Raw genomic sequence first — 5,715 nt, forward strand, 5'->3', positions numbered from 1 at the left:
ACAAGCCTCCTCTTCTGTATTCAGTATTATCAAACCAGGGTGAAGTAGGGTAAGGAGGGTAGCAGAATGTACATTGGAAACAGAGAAGGAAAAGGAGCAGAACATTAAAACACAGAACAAGTAGAAAATAAACTTGTCCAAGCAGTGCAGCAGAAGGTAACTGTCAAATACAACCATATCAGGTCAGAGTTATTGTTGCTCCTACAGTTTAACTGCAGGCCCATAACAGTGAACCATCAACAGTTTCTTAGGGCTCAGAAACTATCTGTATGGCTTAAGATAGTCATGTAAGTATTGCTCACCCAGCTGTGAGCTGACGGTGGGGTAGGGAAGCTCTGAAGATAATGTGGAAGTGGATTTCCTGTTGAAATTAGAGGACTCAGAACTTTGTCAGAAACTGAACAGCATCCTGTTTTGTAGTAAGTAAGTGACATATAATTTATTTTATATCAATGTCACATGCAACCATTCTTACATGAAAATGCCTTCATATGCTGTTTTGAGCTGTAAAATGTGTAGTGTCTCCGAGCTAAACTTACAGACCTCTTCCACATGTCTGTGGTACAAGTTTGAATAAATTCACCTTGTTTTGATTTACTGAGGTCTGATGACACAATGTTTTCAAAAACCAGCTATCCAAGGAAGAATAATATTCTCTGGTTCTTATTGAACTTAGCTTTGTCATGATTCCTTCATACAATGCTCTGTCAAATGGAGCCTTAAGATAGTGGATAGTCACTCTCACATTTCGAATACAACTGTTTGGTCCATGTTTTCACCAAGAACGTAGGGAGGAGAGGAGATGAGTGGCCCTTGCTTAACTCAAACTGAGATCCATCACTGTGATATTACAAAGCAAGAGCTGTTTGATGTCATTGTTGTCACCCTGTTTTGACTGCATTTACGTACTTACAGGCCAGACAACTGACTGAAGGCTTGTCCACACAGACCACATGTATGGTTTCTCTTCACTGTAAACGATGCTTGTTCCTTCCATGTTCAGAGCTCCTGAGAATTAAGTGTTCCTGGCAGTTCTTGATCCAGTGTTTGAGTTGAGCAGCCTGTCAGTAAATGCCCCCTTGCAAATTCCCTGGAAAAATAAATTTACAACATTTAAATGTAGAATGAAAGCTGCTAGATTGTCACCTGGATCATTAAAAACTGCAGATGCTGTAAATCAAGAATGAAAAATAATTTGCTAGTAAAGCTCAGCAGGTCTAGCAACATGTGTGACTGAAAAAACAGGTTAATGTTTCAGGTCTGATGATCCTTTCTCAAGTTCAGAGGAAGGGTCACCGAACTCAAAACATTAACTCTGTTCTTTCCTTCACAGATGTTGTCTGTCCTGCTGAGCCATTCAACTTGGATCATTTGATATCTTTGAAAGGACAGAAGATGAAAAATACAGGACAAATCAGGCTGTGGGAACTGGCTGCAGAGCCAATCTTTGTTTGTGCAGAGCCAGCAGAGTGGGAGGTTTGAGTGAGACCACAGCAATGCTGTCGGTGTAACAGTACAAACCGTACAATGATCTGACCATAACCAGCCCAGTTCGTCCCCTCCCCCCACTGCACCACACAACCAGCCCAGCTCTTCTCCTCCACCCACTGCATCCCAAAACCAGTCCAACCTGTCTCTGCCTCCCTAACCTGTTCTTCCTCTCACCCATCCCTTCCTTCCACCCTAAGCCGCACCCCCATCTACCTAGTAACCTCATCCCACCTCCTTGACCTGTCCATCTTCCCTGGACTGACCTATCCCCTCCCTACCTCCCCACCTATACTCTATCCACCTACCTTCTTTTCTGTCCATCTTCGGTCCACCTCCCCCTCTCTCCCTATTTATTCCAGAACCCTCACCCCATCCCCCTCTCTGATGAATGGTCGAGGCCCAAAACGTCAGCTTTTGTGCTCCTGAGATGCTGCTTGGCCTGCTGTGTTCTTCCAGCCTCACATCTTGTTATCTTGGATTCTCCAGCATCTGCAGTTCCCATTATCTCTGACCATAGCCTGTGTCAGTCTGTAACTGGATACGTGTAAACGACCGCAGCTGGCTGAAAATGCATTCCTGCAAGCAAGTCGGAATTCATGGTCCTCCTTTTGATAATTAATTCCCCTTTTGCACTGGTGAAATTTGTATTTGGAGTATTGTGTTCAGTTCTGCTCACCCAACTTAAAGAAGATTATGAAACATTTTGGGGCAAATTCAATGGACTAATACCTGGAATGAGTGGATTGTCTTAAAGGAACATGTAGAGGCAAATACAGGCTAGGCCTGTATCCTCTGGAGTTGAGAAAAGAAAGAGGAGACTAAATTGAAACATGAAAGATCCTGAGGGGACCTGACCAGATGCATAGTGAAAACATGGTTCCTCTTGTGGAAGGATCTAGAACTGAGGGCCATTGTTTAAAAGTAAGGGTGAGTCCATTTGAATTCGTGAGGAACATTTCTTTTCTCTCAGAGGGCTGAGAATCTTTGTGACTCCCTTCGTCAAAAGGCAGTGGATGCAAAATCTTTATATTTAAAAAAAGGCCGATTCTTGCTGACCAAGACAATAAAAGATATTCTGAGATATGCAGGTACATAGAACCGAGGTTGAAATTAGATCAGTGATTTTATTGAGTCGCAGAGCAGGCTCGAGGGGCTGAGTGACCCACACTTGTTCCTCATTCCTACGTTTGAATAAACCACAGGTCAAAGCAGCTCAAGTCTTGTCTGATTACTGTGGGTGAGGAGGGTGTTTGAGCTCCCAGTTCACTCACCCAGTGGATTAGTTCCTCTCTACACCCCAAAACAGCTTCAATTAACATTTGAAAAGTTTTAATCACATCAGCTGTCATCCTTCTAACTTCCAGGGAATACATCATTCCTAGTGGGATGATGCATTTTAATAGGAGTAGCGAACACACAAATTAGGAATCAGTTGTCCATTCTGTGTCTCGAGCATCAAAAAGGTCAAACTTGATCTATTTAGGCTTCAATTCCACATTCCCACTTGGCCTTGATAGTCTTTTAAAAAAAAACACATCCTGTGGGCATTACTGGCTGTGTTCAATTGTCATTAAGAAAGTGGCCATGGTCTGCCTTCATGAACCACTGTAGTCCATGAATGGTAGGTGGACGCATAATGCTGTTAGGGACAGAATTCAGGATTTTGACCCAGCAATACCTTTCCAAGTCAGGATGGTGAGTGATGTGGAGGGAATTCACGCCCAACGCAGAGTCCACAGTATGGAAAAAGGCTCCGCTGGCTCTGGCTGATCTTGACAGTACCTTCCAAGTGCACTGTTATTCCATCTTTTATAGCTGACCCGAACATATTTTTTCAACTATCAATTTTATGCAAATTCCCTGTTTTCTTTCTCACTCCCTTCTTACATATTAGGGTTACAGTAGCGAATGAGTGCTGTGAAGCTGCAGTGCTAACCATTGAGTCACCATGCCGAGTTTAGAAGAATGAGGATAGATTTCACAGAAGCAAATAACATTCTAACAAGCCGAAATACAGGAAGAATGTTGTCAATGACCAGGGAGTCAGAGCTTGGGGCATGGGCTAAGCTGTTAAGGACTGAAATGAGGAAACCTTTTAAAAAAAACACAAAGTCTGGCAACCGTGTGAAATTTGCTGCCACTGAAAGCAGTTAAGCCCAAACACTGATATTGATGACGATGATGATGATGATGATGATGACGACATGTATAGTTGTGAGGGCTTAAGGGATCAAAGGGTATGACTCTCAAGTGGGAAGAGGCTGAGTAGAATGATCAGCCATGATCAAAGTGACTAGCGGATAAGGATCGAAAGCTGTGCCTGTTTTTATTTTCTATGTTTCTATTCTGTTAAAGGTGTTAAAAGAACAAAATTATTACAACTGACACAAATATCAGCTCTGGATGAAAATCCTGTACCTCTTTACCAAACAGCAACATGGGAGCTACTTCAACACGTGGATTGCAGCAGATCAAGAAGGTGCAGAGTGATTTTGGAAGCTTCTGGAATAGCTGCTCTGTCTCTCATTTTCAATCCAGTTTTCAGGTTGTGGAACGCCCTGAGAAAAGTAACATAGTGTGTCAGAAATATCTTTGGACGTTTGCTGATACTGGGGGAAGGGGTGGGATAGGTGCTGGGGGTACAGGAGGGGGTAAAGTTGGGGAAGAGGGACAATGAGAGAAACAATTGGCTGGATTTTGTGGTGGGATGACGGCCAAAGAATAACCCAAATATCGAAACCACAGGGCCCCACCCTGCTCAGTTCTCTCCCTCCACTCTGGTCTTTCTCTCAGCCTCTTTCACACCAGCAGCCAGCTCAGCGTCAAAGATGTGCAGGTGGACACTTTTTCATCAGTCTCGGGCACTAGGACAAGCATATTGCAAACTGTCCTCAGTGTACACAGCAATGATTTAAACCATTAACTTGTGACTCCAGCCCCATTCACACCAAAGACAGTCACAGGATAAATTAAAAAAAACAAAAACAAAACTGACCACATTACATCAGTAGTTTCGATGATGCACTGTTTCACACAGATACAGGATTGTCAAACCTTTACCCTGTCACATCAGCAGCTAAATATCTTTTCTCAGAAAGCCCCTGTTGTAAAGTCCTTCTGTTTGACCATGTTCCCTCCCGGACTTGCTGGCACCTGTTCCTAGATGCTGACCTTATTAATGGCCAAGAGTCTACACAGTTTTTGAACAAGAAACATCCTGCAATTAACTTCCAGGCCTGGCCTCAGGAACCAATAATTGATTTTGCATTTTTTTAGCACAACTGCTGCTCACAGCCCAGACGTCACCGTTCAACTCTCAGATTCAATCCAAAAATTATTTTTAAAAATTCAGTGAGGATGCTAACACAGGACACAGTGGAAAGACCTCTGACCAGTGAGTACACATTGAAGTTCTGCTTTACTGAGAACACCTCTCATTGCTGTAATCACGTTCTGAAGTGGCTTGACAGGGTAAAAGCTTACAGGACTTTCCCTCTCACAGGACAGTCTAGGCCTGTTTCAGGGAGGAAGCCTGAGGCTCTCTGCACCCTACACGCAGCACCGGAAGACCCCTGTTTGGGACTTGAAACCTAAACTGAGCTGTCATGCAGCCTTCTTGCTGGAATACAGCACCGAAGCTGCCCTCCCCTTTAACCTGTACTCACCGCTTGTGGCTCTCATGAAGGTCCATTTCATTCCGGACATCCCTCCCAATACGCATGCTCCATAGCTGACCACAACATCTAACGACCAATAGCAAGCAAGAGGCGGAACAGGAAGAAGGCACCGGCTGTGCTTGTTCTCCAACCAATCAGAGGACGAGGCCGCAATTCTGAGGGCGGGTTACCGGGCCCGAAACATTAAAATCTGCCTGATCCTGCGCAGATGCTGCAGACAGGCTGAGCTTTTCCAGCAAAACAAAGTGTGGGGCTGGATGGACACAGCAGGACAAGCAGCATCTTTAGGAGCACAAAAGCTGGTGTTTGGGGCAGTTTTAATGCAGTTCCCATGATCTCTGAGCTTTTCCAACAGAGATAGTAGGAACTGCAGATGCTGGAGGATCTGAGATAACAAAGTGTGGAGCTGGATGGACACAGCAGGACAAGCAGCATCAGAGGGGCAGGAAGGCCAACGTTTGGGGCCTAGACCCATCATCAGAAATGGGGGAGGGGAAGGGGGCTCAAATAAATAGGGAGAGAGGGGGAGGTGGATAGACGATGGATA

The 5,715-nt window shown here is 44.4% G+C and overlaps 1 long non-coding RNA gene across 1 annotated transcript; it reads right to left on the minus strand.

The window, feature by feature from the left end:
* Window positions 1–468: 468 nt before the first annotated feature.
* Window positions 469–5,245, minus strand: LOC132208951 (uncharacterized). Its single transcript, XR_009445050.1, has 3 exons — window positions 5,157–5,245; window positions 3,910–4,049; window positions 469–1,090 (listed from the first exon to the last, which is right to left on the minus strand). It is a non-coding gene; the product is annotated as an uncharacterized LOC132208951 (long non-coding RNA).
* Between the last annotated feature and the right edge of the window lie 470 nt (window positions 5,246–5,715).

The sequence above is a fragment of the Stegostoma tigrinum genome, unplaced genomic scaffold (genome assembly GCF_030684315.1).
Source record: "Stegostoma tigrinum isolate sSteTig4 unplaced genomic scaffold, sSteTig4.hap1 scaffold_58, whole genome shotgun sequence".
NCBI lineage: Eukaryota > Metazoa > Chordata > Chondrichthyes > Orectolobiformes > Stegostomatidae > Stegostoma > Stegostoma tigrinum.